Here is a 23,588-nt window from a genome sequence, read left to right as displayed (position 1 = left end):
ATACTAGGTATTGTTCTTGTGATGCACGGTTACTGGTATTTTGAAACCAAAAGGAAGTATGTATGATTGTGGGAATTAAAGATAAAGCCATCTTGGCATTGTTATTCATCATCAAGATCTTGATACTCTGGATGAGTTATAAAAATGCTGTGTACTAATATTTAGCTTGATGCCATGTTGCCCTCCCTGAGTTGACAGTGTCTTACTTCTGTTGCTGTCTTTCCCACATCTGATACCCTGCCTTCCCCTTCCTTCCCATGGGTAGACAGTTTCAGATTCTCATTATTTTGTTCTTCCTAACAGTCAAGTTGGAAACAAGTTACTGAAAACACAAATCCCTATCTGTTTCTAAAAGATATGGTGTAAACATAGTGGGCATTTATGACAGCTAATTTTGTTGTACTTTGTTATTTGGAGAAGATGATGTTAATGCCAAATGAGTAATAAAAAATTAATTAAATTCATTTAAGGAAATTAAAGTGCTGACAAGTTCATAATGGCTTTTCTGGTTGTTAAATGAGATTGACATGGATTAACAATTGGTAGTGGACAGAAATTTGCTGAATTTACTGAAGTATATTTCCATTAAAATGACAGCTGTGTAGAAGAGCCGTAACCAGGGCATTTAGTTATGGGACCCAAGAGTGTGAAGGAGAGAACTAATCAAATAAGACAAGTTGTACTTAATTTTAATTAGGTAAATTCCCCTTCACGTTTTAATCCCATAAACTCAGTCATGGATGGTGTAGAAGCTAGTGGGCTGCCATCTTATAGTGTAATGCTGGGTTCTTTTTCTAAGTTATTAAAAAAAAAAAGGAGAATTAACTTTTGTACTTAATTATGCATTCTGAGTTAACCAGTTTAATGAAAATAGTTTGTCTCAGTCACCTTTTCAATATTTGAAATTTTGTTAATAAACCCTCACAAATCATCTCTACAAAAATGTAATGAAAATTTTATATTTTCATTTTGCAATGCAAAATGAAACCTGATGTAAGGGATTTTATATCAGTGAAATTGTTTAGTTGCTGAAATAACAACAGTGTATTCTAGAATGTAATTTCTGTAGACCATTTAAGCTTTTTTAGTTTTATGTGTGCTTTTTGTTGTTCATTTCTTTGTTGTTGCAGTGTGGATGTAAAAGGGATTCTGATCTTTGTTGGTTCATTAGATTCTTGTTTTACTAGGATATTGGGGGCCAGGAGGTACCAGATAATCAAGATTTTATTATACTTGTGGGATATAACTAGGTGTTATAGTGTTGATACTCATGAAATTTTCTTTAACTTAAATGGGCAGCATGTATAGCATATGATTATTTTTTGGTTGGTGTACATAGAAGCATAATATATGAATTTTGCTGCAGCCTGAGATTTAATAAACATTTTGTATGTATTATTGTCTTTGAATTGCTTTGCTAAACACAAGATGGATATAAAGAGGTATTTTTTTTAAGGCACTGCTTTTAAGTTCTCTATAATGGAAGAGGCAGACATATAAACAGTAGTACAAAGTACTAGGAGATTAGTTCCAGACAGAGATAAAATGATTTCAGTGGAAAAATCTAAGAAGTCCTGAAACTTGATATATGAGCCTGGCCTGAAATAAGGATTTTTTTAAAAGATTTATTTATTTATTTATTCATGATAGAGAGAGAGAGAGGGGCAGAGGCAGAGACACAGGCAGAGGGAGAAGCAGGCTCCATGCAGGGAGCCTGACATGGGACTCAATCCCAGGTCTCCAGGATCACGCCCTGGGCTGAAAGCAGTACTAAACTTCTGAGCCACCTGGGCTGCCCTGAAATAAGGATTTTAAAAAGATTTTGTTTATTTATTCATGAGAGACACACAGAGAGAGGCTGAGACATAGTTAGAGGGAGAAGCAGACTTTCTGTGGGGAACCTGATATGGAACTCTATCCTAGGACCCCAGGATCATGACCTGAGCCAAAGGCAGATGCTCAACCACTGAGCCACCCAGATGCCTCTGAAATAAGGATTTTGATGCATAGAAAATAGGTGGAAATATCCTTCCAGGCTGAGAGCCCAGGGTGGGCAAAGGTGTGGGGGTTTGTTGTATTTAGGGAGCAGCCGAACTTTGATATGAGACAGGGTATAAGAGAGGGAGCTTTATTTAGTAGGAACCAAGTCTGAAAACCCAGGCTTGGTCACTGGAACACTTCTCAGAATGTACTGGATGCCAGGTGTGTGCTGGCTGCATGGGCCAAGGTGGTCGTCACCGTAGATACAGCCCCTGCTCTCTGAGGAGCTGAACCTCAGGAAGCACAGGGTCTGGAGGAGTGTGGGTGTAAGGATTAGCCATTGTGTGCTTTTGAGGATGAGAGCTTCATGACAAGGGTTTCATGAAGAAAGGTCTGGTGAGCTGGGCAGGGGACAGTTGGATGGAGGAGGAGGAAGTTGAGGCAAGAAGAATGGAATGAGAAGCCTGAGGTGAGGAGATTAGGGGACAGAGCAGGGTGTGGAGAGGACAGAGCATAATTTCAGATAGCACAGAGATTTGGAAGGCCTACATCAGTCATGAGCCATCTCCTTTTTATGTGAAAACCTTTCCAGGGAAAAAATGTGAACTGTGGCCTTCAATTTTCCCTTCTTCAGAATAACTTCTTTTTAGTTTGATGTAGTAAAAGTAGGTGCATTTGTAACCAATTATCCATTGAAGGGAAGATTGTCTTTGAGGAAACCAGTATTGTGTTTTATCCACTAAAATGTGGTGGGTGGTCTGGGCACGACTGACCGGCAGCAGCATTGATTTTCTTATCACTTATCCTGAGGGTAGACTGAGGGCCTTCCCTGGAAGCTGGTTGGGATCCTGGGTAAGAACCCAGGGTTCTTACCCAGGATCCCATCCAGGATAAGCAATGGGTTGCTTATCTGGGGGTTGGATTGGGAACATGGTGAATACTGTGTGGTGGAGTGGATCCCTGCATGCCTTGTTCTCTCCCTTTGGGGCTGGGAATGGAAGGCAGTCATGATCTTCCATAGCACTTCTGTTTCCTTATTGAGTAGATGTAGAGTTTCAGAGTCCTTCTGTTTTGGTATGAACCAAAGGTAAGTGGAAGTGTATGGAAGAAGTCAAGGTGCAGGGAAGTGGTTGCTGACTTGATCAGGAAGAAGGTAATACTTATCTAAAGGATTTTTATTTTTAAAAACTTCTTTGGGCATTGATGGATTTTAATAAGACCAGTGATCTTCAGTTCAGTCGTTAGTTTTTGACTACTTGCCTTTTTTCCTGGGTAAAATTCTACCTGGATCATAGACTGAAATAGAGTAGAATATGAACATTTTTAATTGATTGGGTATAGTTAATGGTGATTAGTATTAGTACCAGGACACCTGAGAGATGGCATGCTTACAAGGACCATAAGACACCTATGGGATTGTGGATGGAGGATGGCTGATGGACCACAGCTGGCTGAAGAAAGTACACAGCTAATTGCAACAGCTCCTGCTAGTGAGATTGAGAATCATGGGCTTTTTAGAGCCACTTGTCTTCGAAGAATTATAACCATCAGGTACGCAGACATGGAGTTTGGTGGACCAGGGTCCTGCTTTTAACTGCCTGCTTTATAACTTTGGACAAGGTAATTGTGGTAGATGGTATAATTGAGTCCACCATTTCACTCGCTGTTGCTATGTTATACTTTTGGGCCATGGCCGTGTGTTGTTGGAGCATAGTCCTCTGTAGTCCTTGACCTTGGACATGGCCACCATGACTTGCCTTGGCTAGTGAAATATTAGCAAATGGGATGCAGGTAGGGACTCGAACGTGCTTGTGTGCTTGGACTCATGTTCAGGTGATGTGTGTTTGGAAGATCATGGCATGGAGTGAGAAATGCAATGGACCGAGCCCACCTGAACCTGGAGCCCCACAGGCCCGGGGAGCCACTGCAACCATGGATGCATATGTGAGAAAATAAATGGGAGTCGTAAGCCACTGAGATCTGGGGACTTGTGCTGTAGTATCACTGTGGCAATTGAGCGCTAACACTCTATGCTTGTGCCCACATCTGTAAAACAGGAATAGAATTGCCTGCTTTTCACACTGTTGTTCTGTGCCTAAAATAAAAGTCTTGTCAGTATAGTGCTCACCTCCTAGGAAGCAGGCAATAAATACATTGCAGCTGTGTTTAATAATTAAAACATAAGATATACAGGCAAAATAAGGGCATACTTTCTGCACAGTGGGGAATTAACCTAGTGAAGAGGTAGAAAGGTAAGCCTCTAACATTGTATTGTTTTTGTACTGTAAACTTGCTTTGGATCTGGGTGCTTTATGTTCATTCAATGTGCATATTGGTCAGGGTCCTGCAGAGAAACAGAGCCAACAAGAGATACAGGTCTCCACCACTCCCCCCCCCCCCCCCCCCCCCCCCCCCCCCCCGCTTTCTCATGACTGACTGGTTTACTTGTTTTAAAAACTGAGCTCTGGACCATGGGGACTGGCAAGTCTGTGGTCTGTAGGGCAGGGTTTCTATGGCAGCCTGGAGGTGGAAGACCTTCCTTGCTGGGAAACCTGTCTTTGCCTTTAAGGCCTTCAAATGATTGGATGAAACCCTCCCACATTATGGGTAAGCCTCTTTCTTTAAGTCAGCTGATTATAAATGTTAACCATACCTAAAAAAATCCTTCGCAGCCACATCTAGTGGTGTTTGACCAAACAACTGGGTGCCATAGCCTAGCCAGGTTGACACTCAAAATTAACCACCATGACATGCATTTATGGGCTTTCTGCTGTGTGACTGGGCTGGACACATAGAGATGGAGCCGAACAGCCCTGGTGCCTACTGGCCTGGAGTGTAGAGACCTGGGGTTCCTACTTTGTTTAATTTTTACGGCAACTCTGTAAAGATGTGTCTTATTTCCCACCATTTAGCAAAAGAGAAAAACCAAGGTTCAGAGTAGTAAGTTATTTCTCTGAGGCCACATATTTGTCTGATCCAGGGATCTTTCTTCTCTCTCTGTTCCCTGTGCTATGCCTCTGGGGAGATGTTTACCAGATAATAGTGACCACCCTTCTGTGAGAGGCAGCTTATGTGGGATTCTCTGGCAGAAATGGACTCATGATGCCTTGACTTCATGCCTGGATAGCTGTTAGTCAATTGGATTAATGAAATGGGAATTTATTGACATAAATTTTAAATGGAACAAATGCTGAAGGCTTTTATGTATGTGCATTTTATGTTATCAGATGGCATTTCCCAGGAGCAGAGTTAACAGAGCTAGACCTCGTTCTTCCACCATATACCATAATTAAGGTTCTTGCCAGAAAATGAAATAAATCTATTACACATGCCTGTAAACAATAAATTAATTGTGCGCTATAGTACAAAAGTCAGCCTAACGAACATAATGGAGATATATTGATTGTTAAAAGTTTATCCCCACCATTGCCTCCTGTTTTCACATGTTCTCTCCCTTTTGTGTACTCATTAACTGGTTTTATATGTTCATGTTCTTTTGTCTGTTTTTTTAGTTTACCTTTCTAGAGAGAAGGGCCCTTTCTGATTCACTCACCATTATGCTATAAGGACATGGGTACTGTTTAATGTTGTTGATAGCAGGCCATCTTTGTGGTGAATATGTTATGGGATTTGCTTTCTTAAAAGTTTACTTCTGAATTAGTCTTTAAAAACATACGGTTAGGGGGTCCCTGGGTGGCTCAGTGGTTTGGCGCCTGCCTTTGGCCCAGGGCACAATCCTGGAACCCCAGGATCCAGTCCCTTGTCAGGCTCCCGGCTTGGAGCCTGCTTCTCCCTCTGCCTGTGTCTCTGCCTCTCTTTCTCTCTCTGTGTCTATCATGAATAAATAAATAAATAAAATCTTAAAAAAAAGCTTTGCATTCAAATAAAAAACACATACGGTTAAAAAAAAGCATATGATAAAGGCACAGAACTTGAAGGAATGGCACAGTGAAATTTTACATATGCATAATCTGTGTAATTAGTATCCACATCAAGATATAGAATATTTCCATTACTCCAGCAGCTCCCTGGTGCCTCTGTCCATCCTTTCCCCACCTCAAGGTAACCACTATTCTATCGCCATAGAATTGTCTCCTCTGTGCTTGAACTTTATACAAATGGAATCATAGAGTATATGCTCTTAACACGTCTGGCTTTTTTTGCTGAGCATTGTGTCAGCGCATATGGCATTTGTTTTTACTTCATTACTTCAAGTCTGAATAGTTTGCACTTTATCCATTCTGCTGTTGAGGGACATTTGGATTGTTTCCAGGTTTTTTGGCTGTTTTGCATAATGCAATTATAAACGTTTTTGTACGTATTTTTTGGTGAACATAAGTACTAATATCTCTTTGTATACACTCAGGAGTGAGATTGGTTTGTCGTAGGGTGCACATATGTTTAGTTTTAGGAGATTCTGACAAACAGGTTTTGTAAGTGGTTATTCCAGTTTATACCCTTGTCAGCAGTGTATCATAGCTCTATAGCAGTTCTACATCCTCCCCAACACTTGTTTTGGATTTGGTTTAAAAATTTTGTAGACAAAAAATTTTTGTAGATAAGTTCTCTCAAAGACATTTATGGAGCTGTATAAGTTGCTCTACTGACAGCAATAATTATCACATGCTATCCCCTTATGATTAGGTTCTTGAATTTTATGCTCTTCCTGGCAAGCCCTTTCTTTAAGTTTCCACAGATTATTTTCTGACGATCTTCCCTTGTAATGTTCCAAATGTTTGGATGCTGAGGCAGAGTTAATGTGCTTGTAATTGCATTTGCTTGCTTTCTGGGAAATACCTCAAGACCAGACATGGATTTTTTAGGCTAGATTTTGTATTAGGGAAATAAAGAGAGCTACTCTGACTTGACATTACTTCCCACTGTGTTCCTTTACAGCCCCTAGGAAGATTTTGCTAGATGCAATGATGCTCACAGGATTCTGTGATGTTAGCAGGGTAGTAGGTGGAACACATCAGCATTCTGACACCTTTACCAGCTCCAGCTCCAGCCCCTCCAACAAGCTTGAAAATCAACTTGATTTGTAACTCTTTTTCCTTTTACAGTTGTAATGCAGGCCTCCCTTGGCTGCATATTTTACTTGGAGATAAAAATGATTTCTCTAACTTTTGTCCTGACCTAGTTTTTGCCTCCAGTTGTGCCTATTACCAGGAGTCTTTAGGGATGTTTGTGGCTCACAGCTATAAAGAGGTGATGCTGTGAACTTTTCCTTCCCTCATGCACCTGGGCCTTTTGGTGAACTCATTTGCTGAAGGCTTAGAGTGTCCAGCACGGCCTGTGGGAAGAGTGTAAAGCGCTTTCCTCAGGAACCAGGGTATCTACTCCTGCCTGGGTTCCCCTTTGACTCTCTCAGTGCAGACAACCTATCCTGTCTTGTAGCATTGATGGAAGGTGTGTGGGTATGGTAAGCTAGTCTCTTCCCCATAAGGTGTTCTCTTCTGTCACCTGAGGCTTTGTAAACCTGAGGGCTAAGAATCGACTAGGCTGTTTTCTTCTGTGATTTTGATCCTGGTTAGATGGTACAGAATGCCTGGATGCTTGAGTGGGACCTGGTGCTGGAGGAAGTGTGGCTGAGGGAGGGCAAGGGGAGCTTACCTGTTCATATTTTGTAATGTTATTTGATTTCACTTTCTTGGTAGTTCCACTCTGTTCCTATTCCTATGTGCTGTAAGAATATGACATGACTTTCTATGTACAATGCAGTTTTTTTTTCCTTAAGGAAGCTGTTATGAGAGTGGAAAGAATAGGTTGCATCAAAGAAGAATGGACAGGGAGCAGTTTCTTGTAATTTTAGATCAGGAAAACTAGATGGGTACCCAAGAGAAGAAAGCCACCGGATGGATTCCCTAGTTATCTATTGCTGACATCATCCTGGCACCAAGCCAAATTTTCCAGCTGTTTTGGGCCAGTGAAGGTGAACCACTGTGTGCCCTGGGAGCACGGCCTGGAGGGAGCATGGATGCAGGAGGCAATTGCTTTCCCTATGGCTGCAGAATATGGTTTCTGAGTCAGGGGCAGGGGAGGCTGCTGTATCCAGGGATGCCGGTGCTTGGAACTGCTGATCTCTTAAGACCAAAGGCAGGGTCTTATAATATGTTTTGGGGAGAAGACACTAAGTTGAGGTAGACCAGGGGCCTCAGACACCTGAATCCTTTCAAAAAAAGGGCAACTTTTGTAGATGGCCAACCACTGACCCAAATCTCCCTCTTTATCCAATGGTTCTGTATGCCCAGGAATAAAGATGTTTCTCTAATCTAACCCCTGGGGCACATAGGCCACTAAAAATAGGAAAATTAAAGTTTAATTTGTTGTTAAACGTGACTGAATTCATTAAAAATGTATTTGTGTTTTCCTAAAGGATTTAGCAAGAGAAGGATTTCTCTATTCTTTTGATTTTTATGATATGAGAACAGTGAGAATGTTTTCTTGCCCTCTTTATCACAAAAAGGGTTAGAGTTTCTAGGAGTTGTAGTCTGGAGGAAACAAAAACATTAAAAATTTTATATTAAAAATGTTTTTTCCTCATTTTGCTTTCTTACTAGCATATGTAGTATCAAACTGAGATTCTCTCCAACATCCCATATAGGGTCTCAGTTCTAGAAATAGAAAGGAGTTTATTATTGGGGAAGTAGAGGTGCAGAGAGTCACAGAAAGGCCAAGTGGTTTTGCTTAACTGTATCACTAGATACTAAATAAGCCAATGGGATAAGTGATTTGGGCTACTAGAACTTTCCATTTTGGACATTGAAAGGCATATAAAATAATTTAATTTATTTTAAAATGAGAATCCTAAAAGTGAACACATAGTTTAATGCTGTGCTTTTCAAATTAACTCTTTACTTATTTCAGTAGTGTAGGTATATGGTAATAAGAGAGAAAGCATGAAATCCAATTTCTACACTTGTGATTTTTTTCCTTCTATTACACGTTATAAAAAGTTAACCAAAGTAATCTGGTATACTTTACCGATCTCTATATTCTTTGTCTAGCGGGTCTGTTTCTGTATTTGCATTTTGTCTTCCTCTCAACCCCTATAGTGTTTCACACTATACATTTGGCTTTCACTGTCTTGAAGTCTATGCTTCTCAGCTGGGCTGAGAATCTGGGTTGCTTGTGTCCAGCTGCTGTCCTATGTGTTATCACATCATTTCTTTTCTGTCAAATGTTAATTTTTAAATGTCAGTATCTTGTAGCTACTGTTATACTTGTGGGAGCAATAGATAGCTGGAAACTGCTATTTTGTTTTGTTTTTACTTTCTTTTTGTTTATCTCAAGTTTTTTTTTAAATAATAAATTTATTTTTTATTGGTGTTCTCAAGTTTTTATTTAAATTCTAGTTAGTTAATATATAGTGTACTATTGGTTTCAGGGGTAGAATTTAGAGACTCATTACTTATATGTAACACCGAGTGCTCATCACAAGTGCCTTCCTTAAGGCCCATCACCTATTTAGCCCATCCCCCTGACTACCCCCTCCAGCAACCCTCAGTGTTTTCTGTAGTTATGAGTTTCTAATGGTTTGCATCCCTCTCTTTTTTCCCCCTTCCCCTATGGTCATCTGTTTTTAACTTGCAAAATAAAAGGAGATAGGCAGCCGGTGGCTCAGTGGTTTAGTGCCGCCTTCAGCCCAGGGTGTGATCCTGGAGACCTAGGATCAAGTCCCATGTCGGGCTCCCTGCATGGAGCCTGCTTCTCCCTCTGCCTCTCTCTCTCTGTTTCTCATGAATAAATAAATAAAATCTTAAAAAAAAAAATAAAAGGAGAAATACTCAATATATTTTTTCTGTGTGTAAAAGATTTTTCGTAATTTAATTCATGTAGCATATGTCTCTGGGACTGAGTTGCTTTTTACACTACTAATTATTTCTGTATTTCTCCTAAGGAAAGTTGAGATAGTCCTGAAAAAGCATCAATAAAGCAGTTTCCAGATGTTTATCAAATTATTTAAAATTGAATATTTGTTTTATATTCCAAAGAATGCCTTCCTCTTAATAACTTGTTGAAGATCAATTTTTTTATATTGTAACTATTCAAAATAAGACTTAAATTTGATTTAGACTTCTGCCAATGGCAAACTGATTTGCTACAAACTAGTATACCTGCTGAGAACTAGAAAAGCTAAAGAAAACAATAGGCTAAATTTAAACAAAACCTATATTTGTACATGCATCTTCATAGTGCTATTAACAATAGCCAAAAGGTGAATACAATTAAAATGTCCATCAGTTCATGAATGGGTAAACAAATTGTGACACACCCACACCCACCCACACACTATTGAATATTATTCAGCCATGATACATACCACAATGTGGATGAACTTCAAAAACATTTTGCTAAGTGAAAGAAGCCAGACATAGGAGGTCACATGTTGTGTGACTTCACTTATATGACTTAATAGTCAGAATGAGTAAATCCATAGAGACAGCCGATTGGTGGTTGAGAGTTGCTGAGGAGGAGTGGGCAATAAGGAGTAACTGCAAAAGCATTAGAGTTTTGTATTTTTTTTTTGTTTTGTTTTTTGCAGTGATAGAAATATTTTAGAACTCGGTAGAAGTGGTGGTTTTGCAGCATTATGAATGTACCTCATGTCACTAAATTGTTTACTTTGAAATAGTTCATTTTTATTGAATTTTACCTCAGTAATAATCGAAAGAAACAATGATTTTTGAAGTGCAGTAGAGGGCTAGCAGTGAAATAGCGAGTCAAGATCCCAGAGGAGTGAGCCTGACTACCAGCACCACGTTTCCGCTTGTGGCATATTCCTTTTAAACTCAGTAAAGTCTCTAGAAGTCTCATGGGTGGCAGAGCACAAAAATGCAGTTCAGAGCCCACCAAAAATGAGAGAGGTTCTGGTAAATACATGCTTTTATTTGGGACACCTAAAATATTATAATCTAAAAATATGGGCGAACAGGAAATAGACTAACTCTCACAAGAACAGAAGCCTAGCACAATCCCTTATTCAATCAAGCAATCTTCCCTATCTTAATTAACTGCTAGCAGCAAAAGCATGTTCCCCTCTGGTGAAAGAGAACAGTTCCTCAGAGTCTCAAACAGTTTTAACAGTTTTCTTTAACAGTTTTCATGCACAATTCCTAGCCTTCAATTAAAAAAAAAAAAAAAGAAGTATGGGAAAACATAGAAATTGACTGAAAACTGAGAGATAAAACAGATAAAAGAAACAGACCCTATTTTGGGGATACACTGTTATAGGTGTTATCAGATCCAGGCTTTAACTCTAATTACCATACTCAGGTGATAGAAAATTGAACTAGAACTAGGACTATCAGAAAATAGTCCTGGAAATTGAAAGTATAAAAATCTGGCTCTAAAAGATGAAGTGAAATTAAGAAATCAGCAGTGGGCATAAGTACAGGTTAGATATGGATGAAGAGATAAATGGTACATTGGAAATAGATTAAAATAATATCCAGGCTAAAGTATGAAGATGAAAAGGAATTAAGAAAGAAAACACCAAACAGGAAAGAATATAAGAGACATATATAATATGTTAAAAAGATTTCTTGTAGGTGTATTATAGTCCCAGAAAATGAAGGGGAGAAAGAGGGATGGAGAGACCATATAGAAAAAAAAGAAAGCTAGTGTAACTAAATTACTATCATCTAAATAGACTTTGAGACAAGGATCATTGCTAGAGATAAAAAGAGAATGATAGTTATTGTAGATAACTAAGAGTTATAAAGAAAAAAACTAAAAGAAATTGATAAAAAAAGAAATTGATAAATCCATTTTCATAGTTGAAAATTTTAACACCCCTCTGTCAGTAATTGATAGAATAACTATACCAGCAGTTCCCCAATATTTTGGTCTTGGGTCCCTTTTAGACTCTTAAAAGTTATTGAGGACTCCAAAAAGGTTTTTTGTGGGTTATATTTTTGAATATTTACTGTATTGAACAGTATAATAATGTGTATGCTGATGTACTATAGAAATTAAAATTTAGACATTTAAAAATATTTAAAACATAAATATATTTAAAACAATAAACACAATGCGTGTTCATATAAATATCATATTTTTATGGAAAATAACTATATTTTCCAAATAAAACTTTAATAGCAAGAGTATCATTATTTTATATTTTTGCAAATTTTATTAATGTCTGGCTTCATAGAAGAATAGAAGATATAGAAACAGAAGACAACATCTCTGATGGTTTTGATATGTTGTTTCAGTTGAAATATCTAAAGAAAATCCAGTTTTACAAAGATATATAGTTGGAAAGGGAGAACTATTTTAATGGCCTTTTCCATAATTGTGAATATTATTTTATACACCACATTGACAAATGATAATTTCTTAAAGCTTAGTTGCAAAGTGGAATCTGAAACCATTTCAAATAACTTTTTGTAATATATTACACTAAAATTCATTCATCTTACATTTTGAATGATCTTTTATTCATGCATGATTTTTTAACACCATGCGTGGGTTACTAGAAAAATATTTATCCACTGGACCACATTAAAATGAGGAAATTCTACTTAACAGAAAAAGATCATTGAGTTTGAAGTGGCAAGCCACAAGGAATATGGGCGACCTGATATTTGTAATACATGCAATTGACAAAAATATATCTACAATATTTAAAAACTCCTTTCATAAAACCAACTTAAAAGAAATGTAGGCAAAATACTTGACACACACTTCACAAAATAGGATATCCAAATGGCCAATAAAGAAAAGAGGCTCAACTTCATTAGTCAGGGGGAAAATGCAACAAAACCACAATGAGATACTAACACACACATACACACACCCAAGAATTAGTAGAATTAAAAAGATGAAAATATCCATACTGACAGCAATACTACTACTTTGTTGGTAGGAGTGTAAATTGGTACGCCAATATATGAAACTGTTAGAAGCTGGATATTTGAATGCTCTATAGTCCAGCAATTCCATTCTTAGGAATATAGCCAACAGAAATGTGTCATATATAGCATTTCCCTCCCTTATCCATGGGGAATATATTCCAGATTCTCAGTGGATGCCTGAAATCGCAGATAGTACTGAACGCTATGTATGCTATGTTTTTCTTCTACATACATGTCTATGATAAAGTTTAATTCATAAATTAGGCATGGTAAGAGATTAACAATAATAAAATAGAATAATTTTAATAATATACTGTAATAAAAATTATGTGAATGTGGCCTTTCAAAATATCATACTATACTCATCCTTCTTGGGATGATGTGAGATGCCTGTGTGATGAAGTGAAATGAATGATGCAAGCATCATGATGTAACGTTAGGCTACTCCTGACCTTCTGAGCATATGCCAGAGGGAGGAACATCTTCTAGACAGTGATTGACTAAGGGAAACTGAAATTGTGGAAAGTGAAACTATGGGTAAGGATTGTGCATCAGACATCTACAAGAATGTTCATGGCATCATTATGCCTTACAGCTCTACACTGGAAACAACCCAGATGTCCTTTAGTAAGAGAATCAACCAGCAGTCTGTGGGATAGGCTTACAGTGGAATCTTGTACAGCAATCAGAATTACTTTTAGACAAAACAATATGGATATATCCCATGACCAGTGTTGAGTGAATAAAGCCAGGCACACAAGAGTACATAATGTATGATTTCACTGTTTATCAAGGTCAGAAATAGGCAAAACTAATAACGCTGTATAACACGCCAGAATAGTGGTTCCTTGTAGGGAAGATGATGTAAGAGTGGGGGAAGATGTGGAAGGGCACATAATGAGACTTCTAGAGTGCTGGTAATATTTGATTTTCTGATTTGGGTGGTATCTGCACTGGGATGTTCACTTTGGGTTGATTTAATTATTCATTTTTCTGTATGTATTCTATACTTTAATAAAATAGTTTACATAAAGATACATTAATAGGAAGAAGCATAAATTAGAAAGTTACCATATGCATATCACAAAACATTGTAAAGATAGTTGAACATGATACCCACAATCATTCTTTTGGCATCTTGGTTAGAATCCCTTCCCAAGCATTTACTAGCTGTATGATCTGGGCCAAGTTGCTTGTCTTAGCTTAGGCTGCTACAACAGAATACCATGACTGGGTGGCCTAAACAATAAACATTTATTTTCTCATAGTCTGGAAGTCGAGAAGTCTAAGATCAAGGTGGCAGTAGTTTCAGCTCCCTGGTGAGGGCTCTTTTCTTGGCTTGGAGGGCATGTGCCTGGCATTGGTCTTGTGATGGGGACACAGAGATAAATAAGATGAAGTTAGTGAATTCGTGAAAGCCTCAGTCTGGATGTATGTGCTGTCCAGTGTGGGAACCACTATTCACAGATGGCAAATCAAATTAAATGAAAAGTTCAATTTCTCACTTGTGCTAGCTACATTTCAAGTGCTTCACAGCCACATGTGGTTAGTGGCTGCCATATTAGCACGGATAGGAGCATTTCTACCATTGCAGAACGTTTTTCTGAATGGCATTGGATAGGGCAGGTTGGTGTATGGTGATAGAGGTGGGTATTAACAGGTGTTCTGATTGAGGTGAGATGAGCTGTTTTGTTTTATATTTTTTTAGAGAGGGAGGAGGAGGAGAGAGAATCTCAGTTGGGCTCTCCACTAAGTGTGGAGCTACGATCTCATGACCATGAGATCATGACCTAAGCTGAAATCAAGAGTCGGGCATTCAACCAACTGAGCCACCCAGGCACACCAAGATGAACTGTTTTGAAAGATGATTTTTAGATGCAAGAATGGGGAAATGGTCAGTCTATATGGTGAAGCACAAAGACTGGGCTTTGAGAAACCTTTGACTGACCTGGAGATCATAAGTAGTTCAGTGTAGTGTGTCAAGAACACAGAATGCAGGGGTTAGAGGCTAGACATGTGATAAGAAGGGAAGGGTAGGGTTTGAGTTCCGAAGGGTGGGAGATTGCCCAGATATGGACTCTTTCATGTCTCTGAAAGGAGAGCAAGCGGAGAGCGAGGAGCGGAGAGGGAGGGAGGAGAGGGAGAGGAGAGGAGAGGAGATGGAGGAGAGAGAGAGAGAGGAGAAGAGACGAAGAAGAAGAAGAAAGAAGCATAAGGGAGCGAGGAGGGCAGGAGTAGGGGTAGGACGCTCAGGAGATAGAGGAGAGAGAGCGAGCTGAAGAGAGGAGAGAAATGAAGAAGACATTCTATCTACTCTCCATCTCCTCTACCTCATCTCTCCTCTCCTCTCTCCTCTCCTCTCCTCTCCTCTCCTCTTCTTTTCTTTTTTCTTTTCTTTCTTTTATGGAGCTTTTCTACCGGATGCTTAAGAGTGCTTTTTATCCATCACTTTGCTTACTTCTTGAGGCTAATGCATTTTTGTATTATTATCAATTTACCTAACAAAAATAAAAATGTCCTATTTAGTGAAGATATTTTTCCTAGTCTTTTTATGCTTCTTAAAAAAAACACAGTGGTGGTAAATTTTTTTAAAATTTATTTATTAATTAGAGACACACACAGAGAGAAGCAGAGACTTAGGCACAAGGAGAAGCAGGCTCCATGTAGAGAGTCTGATGTGGGACTTGATCCCGGGACTCCAGGATCACGCCCTGAGCTGAAGGCAAATGCTCAGCCACTGAGCCACCCAGGCATCCCAGTGGTGGTAAATTTTTATGTAGGCAAGTCTGTGCTGCTTTTTCTCTTTAGTTTCTAAGCAAAGAAAGTGTCACCTTTAGAGGCTGAGATATTTTTAATCGTGTTTTATTTTTATTTTCTGATGGTTTTATTTTATTGTTTTAAATATGAAATGTCAAATTAAATTTTGTATATCTGTAATGGGGTGCCTGAATTTATATATATATATATATATTTATGTATATGTATATGTATATATGTATGTATATATATGTATATCATGAATTGCTAGCTAGTATTTCCTAAACCATCTATTAAACAATGTGTCCCTTCTTGGTGATGGATTCTTTGTTAGTATTTTTATACATAATGAGGTTTATTTTTGCGTTATTCTGTTCTCTTACTTTCTTCTGTCAATGTAACATTGTTTATGCCACAAAATTTATTAAGTATCTGTGTATATAAATGAAAAATCATGATTAGTTTCTATGTTTGAAAATTGAAACTTACCTCAAATGCATTAAAAACTTGAATGTAAGAACAGAAACCACAAAACTCTTAGAAGAAAATATAAATAGTAAGCTTTTTGACATTGGTTTTAGTGGTATTTTTTTGACCAGTATCTCAGGCAAAAGCAGCAAAAGCACACGTAAACAAATGGCACTACATCAAATTAAAAAACTTTTGCACAGTGAAGGAAACCATCAATAAAATGAAAAGGCAACCTACTGAATGTGAGAAAATATTTGCAAATCATACATCTGATAAGGGGCTAATATTCAAAATATATGAAGGTATCATACAACTCAATAGCAAAGCAACAGATAATCCAGTTAAAAATGGGTATAAGATCTGAATAGACATTTTTCCAAGGAAGACATACAGATGGCCAACAGACCCATGAAAAGATGTTCAGCATTACTGATCATCAGGGAAATACAAATCAAAGCTATGATGAGATAGTACCTCGCTCCTGTCAGGATGGCTAAAATAAAAAACACAAGAAATAAGTTTTGGCAAGTATGTGGAGAAAGGGAACAATTGTGCACTGTTGGTGGGGATGTAAATTGGTGCAGCTACTTTGGGAAACAATATGGAGGTTCCTCAAAAACTTAGAATGCATCATATGATCAGTAATTCTACTGGGTATTTATTTATCTGAAGAAAACAAAAACACTAACTTGAAAAGATAAATGTACCCCCATGTGTATGACAAGATTATTTACAATTATTTACAAGATATGGAAGTAGCTTCAGGGTTGTCCATGATAGATAAATGGATAAAATAGGTGGGGTATGTGTGTATATATACCACACATATACACACACTATGGAATATTACTCAGCCATAAAAAATGAACTCTTGCCATTTGTGACAACATAGATGGACCTTGAAGGTATTTTGCTAAGTGGAATAGATTATAGAAAGACAAATACCATATGATTTCTCTCATGTGGAACTGAAAAAGAAAAATAAAACCAGACTCTTAGACCCAGAGAACAGACTGATGATTGTCAGAGGAGAGGGAGGATGAAGGGGTGGGTGACATGGGTAAAGGGGATCAAGAGGTACAAACTTCCAGTTATATAAATAAGTCATGGGGATGTGATGCACAGCATGGAGAATATAGACAGCATATTAACTCCGTATGGTGACAGGTGGTGACTAGACATATGGTGCTCATTTCCCAATATATGTCGAATCACTATGTTGGACACCTGAACTAATATTGTATGTCAATTATACTTCAATAAAAAAGGAAAATTGAAATTCATGATTAGTGAGTGGCCTGAGCTGGCTAAATCCTACAGCTTGTCACTGAAATCCAGGCCAGCATGATATTTACTATAAACTACGTTCAGTTACGGTAGTTTTTTTTTTTTTTTTAAATGTATGTGCTGGTCTTGTAGTAAAAGCCAGCTGTACCTCATGGATGGTGATTCATTCATTCATAGCTACAGGTAGTGGAAAGGATCCTCTGTAGCACATCATCCTTTGAGATTCAGGTTTTTATAGTTTAATATTGCCATGTTAATCTTAAATATCTGCTACACAGAAAAAGTTCTATTATTGACATTTGATCAATTGGAAGACTCAGTTAAAAATAACTGGCAGGTGGAGGATGCTTTAAATTAACTTAGCTAGAATTGCCAGCAGTGCTTTGACTTTTCCTGGCATTTATGTGTGTGTGTGTGTGTGTGTGTGTGTGTGTATAGGTGCACACAAGCACATGCTAGGGAGTCAGGGTTGAAGGGTGTAGAGGAATAGGACTTTTGTGAGCTGTGAAATTCATGAATATAATTCTTCAGTAGATCAGAAGGATGTCAGGGCCTGGGTCTTGAGGGAGATAGCTGGATCAGCATTTTAAGCATACCTTAAATATGGAAAATAGCATCTGTGGTGTATCACGTGTTTCTGGTTTGCCTTTGGGCAGATTATTTATATAACCCGAAGATGTTTCAGTGTTTTGGAGGTTGCTATTAAGAATGATTAGTTATTTTTTCAATTAGAGATTCAGATATTATCACTTAGTTTAAATGGAATAGCATTTACGGAAATTAGTCAACCATTTTTAATTGTTGCCCTTCGTTCATTAGACGAGAACTATTCCCACATGGAAACTGCTCTCACTCGTAGAGAACTTTAGCATTCTCATCTCATATTCCATTTGATGCTTACAACATACCTGTGAGGTAGGTATTAAAATTAACTATGTTTTACAAATGAGGAAACCCGGGTTTACAGAGAGTATAAGAAGCATCCCCAAGCAAGAGTGATTTTTCCCTTTCTCACCTACCATGTGTCTCAGATTTGTCAGAGTTCTCCCAGAGCTATTCCTCAGGGTTTTCTATAAAATGAAAGCAAACAGAATCACTGTAATGATAATGACGATCCATTTGTCCATATTTTTCCTGTTTATAAAAATCGGTGATTTAACTATATTTAAAATTGCTCTTTTGAAGACCATGTTTATTTTAATTTATTATTATAAGTGCATCACAAGTACACAACTGTAGTGAAGACTCCTTGGGACATTTTATTCATAGAGATGATCTTTCCCTTAAGTTCTATGCTGGGGCCAGCTGTGAGTTTTGCTCTTTTTATTTTTCTTCTTGCTGTCCACCCATGGGTGAGGTGGTTTGCTACAGATGGCCCTGGAAAAGGAACCCCATGCGTATTTGAATCAGTTGCATGAAAGGGAATACATGATTTTATAGATCAGGCTGATCGGTTTTCCACTTTTAGAAAATTTCATGCTCTCACCACTTAATATTAGTACCTCTTACTGAATTTCTCCTTAGGTGGCATTCACCATGTGGCCTGTGCGACTGCTCTTCTTTGTGCTTGAATATTCGCTTTGATGGTCTTGTATTGTGTAATGCTGAGATTTGCTTTTGGACTTTGCAAAGTGGGTCTCAAATTGAGATCTCTCAAAGTCCATGAATGTGGACATGTCTCTTTCATATTTTTGGTAGATATTGACTTAAACGGGTTGGATAATGCTTAAAGTTAACATACATTACACATGCACACAAGTCTGAAGGAAAATGCATGGTGAAGGGAAAGATTTAAAACACCTGGTAAAGTCTCTCTTAAAAGGGAATCCTTATTTTTCTTACTAGTGTCCTCTGTTGGGCATAAGATAGTCTCTCTGTGATGAATGGGCAACAGAGCAAACCTAATGCATACACAGTATGCATTCCCCCCCTCGCTGCCCCCAGTGTGGCACAACTCTGTGTGCCTCAGTTAAATAGCTCTTTGGTGAAAATCCTGTTGATATTCAAGCCTGTTATTTTGCCCTTAGCTTAAACCTTTTTTCTTTCCTAGCAGGATGTAGGAGATACTTCTGCCCTCCCAAATTATGACTCCTCAACTAGCACCAGCTGGAATCAGTAATTCTGTGATCTTTTTGTCTTGACTTTTTGCTTTCTGTACATCACTGACATTTCCTTCCATCACTGCAGTCTGAGATGATGAAATGCCTCCATGGCTTCCATGCTGATTCAGAGCATTTGCCCGATGGAAATACCTGGATTGCTCACATTCAGTGTCTGTGCCTGGATGGTTGGGTTGAGTTGGTGTAATAGGTGAGCACTGGGTGAACTCAACATCTTAGAAGGATCTGTGGAACAAGATAGTCTCTAAAAGAAACTATATTGAAGTTATCTATCTGTATTTTTACTTAAAGACTGTGGCAAGATCTTGCAAGTTCAGTGTCCTTTCCTAAGTAAAAAGAAACACCTGAGTGGGAGTGTGGGCCTTGTGAGTTCATATTCCCAGCACCTTTTCAGCTGATGCTGCCGTTGCTCTGCTGGGGACACAGCCTTGAGAACTTCTGAACTGGGCAACCTCTGTCAGCTCTCAGTATCCCAGTGTCAATTCTTTCAGGTACACACAAAATTTCCCACCTGAAAAGGAAGTTTTATTACAATTTGGAGATAAAGTATTAGGCATGGGGATGCAATAAGAGTAACTGGTGCTATCATTTCTCTAATTGGTTTTAACATTTCCACTAAATATCAGTCATGTCAGAAAATATGTAAGTAACTGCTGTGTGCTTCTGCGAGGAGCCTAATGTGCTTCATGAAATGTAAAATGAATTAGTTATCCCTGCCCTCAAGGAGCTTATGATTTAATGAATACATAAAGCATACAAATGAAGGGATGCCTGGGTGGCTCAGTGGTTGAGCATCTGCCTTCAGCTCAGGGTGTGATCCCGGGGTCCTGGGAGTGAACCCCACATCAAGCTCCCTGCATGGGGCCTGCTTCTTCCTCTGCCTGTGTCTCTGCCTCTCTCTCTCTCTGTATTTCATGAATAGATAAATAAAATCTTTTTAAAAAAAGCATACAAATGAAGCCCAGGATATGGTAATCCAGATAATAGAGATACAAAACTATAGAGGGTTTATTCTTAGCAGGGGTTTGGGAGAGGTTTGTGGAGGAACTGTATTGATGCCAGACATTATGGAATGAGTAGGATTTGGACATGGGGCTGGGGGAGCAGGGCATTTCTAATGGAGACAGGCTGGAAAGATCCATGGGCCTCCTCAGACTGTGGTTTGGGTACAGTGGTTTACCTTCAGTCCTAGCATAGGACATAAAGATAAGATTAGAATGATGGGCTGGACTCAGATCATCTGAATCTGTTAGGTTCTTTCATTTGCTTTTTCAGCCCTGTGAACATTTATAATTAAGTTTTGAAAAGCTCACAAGTATTATTATACTTTCTCACTTATTTATTTATTTATTACACTCACTTTATTTCCTGAGCATTATTAGTATAGGAGATTGGGATAGCCTTCTCAGCAAGGTTTCTACAAAATTACAGAATGTGTTTTAAGTGTTAATGGTTTGTTGAGAGGTAAGGTTGCTTTACTGTTCTGATTTGCATTGACCCTGTGGATGACCTAAGGACTTTGGTCAGTGCGAACTAGGGACAGTCATCCCATGGTCTACATTAAAGGTAAGTGAACTAGAGCCCATAGGATAATCTGGCTTACCATGGGTCTTTGTGTGGCCTGTTAACTAAGAATGTTTTTACATTTCTAAGTGGTTGAAAAAAGAAACCAAAAACAGTATTTCATGGCAAGTGAAAATGATATACAATTCAAGTTCCAGTGTCCATAAGAAAAATTTTATTGGGACATAGCTGCAGTCATTTGTTTATGTATTGTCTATGCCTACTTTCGTGCTACAACCACATAATTCAGTACTTGAAACAGAGACCATAAGTATAGCCACAAAGCCTCAATTTACTATCTGGTGGATCACAGGAAAAGTTTGTCCCTTGTCTAAAGTAATGGCTCTCAGAAACTTGCCAGTACACCAAAGTTACCTGGAGGATTTGTCAAAACACCCACTGCTGAGCCCCACCCCCAGAGATTTTAATTCAGTAGGATGGGGCTCAATAATTTGCATTTCTAGCAATTCCTAGGTGATGCTCCTACTGCTTGTCCTGGGGCCACCCTCTGAGACCTACTGGTCCAAAGCAAGTGCTGTTTAACATGCTTGGGAACCACTTGATGATCTTATTAAAATGCATGTTTTAATTCATTGAGTCTGAGGTGGAGCCCAAGACCCTACATTTCTAATAGGCTCCCGGATCTAGTCTTGTATCAAACATGCATATTTGACCCTCTTGGGCAAGTGTGGCTCACTTGGTCCTTTTTGCCTGGGATTTTGGTGCAGCCAAAGGAGCAGACTTCTTTCAAGGGGGAGCAAAATTTATGTGAGTAGGTTGTGAGCAAGTATTTGAGGAGATAAAATTAATTAGAGGCTATAGGATGGTAAGTGAAGAAATATGCTGGAGCTGTTTTTTTGTTTATGGGAATTTTAATTGCCTCTGATGCCAGATATATATAAATCTCTGAAAAAACAATAATTAAAATACTTAACTAAATATGTTTATTGTGATTGAGTTCACTCTCATTACTGTGGCTTACATACAGCTTAACATTACTTTATATGAGCATCCTAATGTAAGCGTTGAATTTGTTAATTAAAATTTAATGTTTTGGGTATTAAGCCATGCAGCTAAAAGGAGGGTCTGCTTCTTGAAAGCAGGGGTGCTTTGAAGGCCTGGCGCTCTGCTCCTAGGTGCCAAGGGATGGATACACAACCTCAAAAGGAATTAAAGATCAGGGCTGGACTGTCACTTTGGGGCACACGAGCCAGTGGTGATATTATAGAAAGGTACTGTTGAGAAAAAAAATGTGATTTTATAATTTTATTTTGAAAAAGAACCAAAAAATGTATATCTAACATAGTTGTGAGTGATTAATTAATTTAAAAAAGGAATCTCCAAAGTATCTACCAAAGTTACACGAGATCTTTTGGGTTTTGTAAAAAAAAAAGTTTGTAACTATTAATGGAAACAAATGACAAGTGAGCTCTTGTGGCCCAAGGCAGTCCTCTAGTAAAAAGCATTTTTTGAAGTACACTTTTAGTTTGTAAAGACTCCAGCAGCATAGCTGGTGCCAGTTAATGGACATTTAAAATGTTATATATATACCTATATGTGTATGTGTATATATATATATATATGTATATATATACACACACATATATATGTATGTGTATATACACATATATATATTTTAAAGATTTTATTTTATGTATTTATTCATGAGAGACACACAGAGAGAGGCAGAGACACAGGCAGAGGGAGAAGCAGGTTCCATGCAGGGAGCCCGATATGTGGGACTCGATCCCAGAACCCCAGGATCACGTCCTGAGCGGAAGGCAGATGCTCAACCGCTGAGCCACCCAGGTGTCTCTAAAATGTTATATTTTAAGGAACACATGAGAACCCCGTTTTTGCCGTTAATTTTCCTTTTCATATCTTTCATCAGAAAGGAAAATAATAAATAATTGTATGCCACTCTTTCTTTGAGAAAGGATTGGATAGGGGGCTTTTGAAATCTTTTTTAAAAAATGGGAAGGAATTGGTTACATGGTTAAATTTTTACACAGACTTAAAAACACCTTCCTAATGTTAATTTGTTGGGGATGTGGGAGAAAGAAACAATTTATTATTCTTGACAGTTTTACATTTCAGTGAGTCGGTTGAAACTATAACTTGTTTTTAGAATATTGTTTATGCCTTGAGGGAAATTTTCTTTAGAAATTCAAACACAATTTACAGGCCATCTTCCTCTTGTTCAAAGATAACGGTTCATTTTCACAGCCTGTGAAAAAAGGCCATTGCAGTCAAAATGCAGTCAAAATTATTGAGCATGATGTTAACTCATTTTCATTAGCAAAATAATTGTACTGTACTCTGACTTCCTTCAGAGCAGGAACTCAGTGCTCATGAATTTCACTAAAAGACTGTTTACTGATTTGTGTGACTTACACATAACCTCCACTCAAATAATGTTACCTCATGATGGATAGGCATGTTTTCAAAGGATTCTAAATAACCTAGCTAATTTTATTTTTTTATTTTTTTAATAACCTAGCTAATTTTAAATTATCTATATTAAGAAGATAAGGCTCTGGTCAAGAGGTAG

At 38.1% G+C, this 23,588-nt stretch overlaps 1 protein-coding gene across 8 annotated transcripts in view; it reads left to right on the top strand.

The window, feature by feature from the left end:
• MTUS2 (microtubule associated scaffold protein 2) overlaps positions 1-23,588 on the top strand; it is a 589,535-nt gene that overhangs the window by 97,674 nt on the left and 468,273 nt on the right. The gene's annotated exons all lie outside the window — the stretch shown is intronic.

This window comes from Canis lupus, chromosome 25 (assembly GCF_011100685.1).
Source record: "Canis lupus familiaris isolate Mischka breed German Shepherd chromosome 25, alternate assembly UU_Cfam_GSD_1.0, whole genome shotgun sequence".
NCBI lineage: Eukaryota > Metazoa > Chordata > Mammalia > Carnivora > Canidae > Canis > Canis lupus.
The sequence above is the reverse complement of the archived record's forward strand: the minus strand, read 5'-3'. Positions and strand labels throughout refer to the sequence as shown.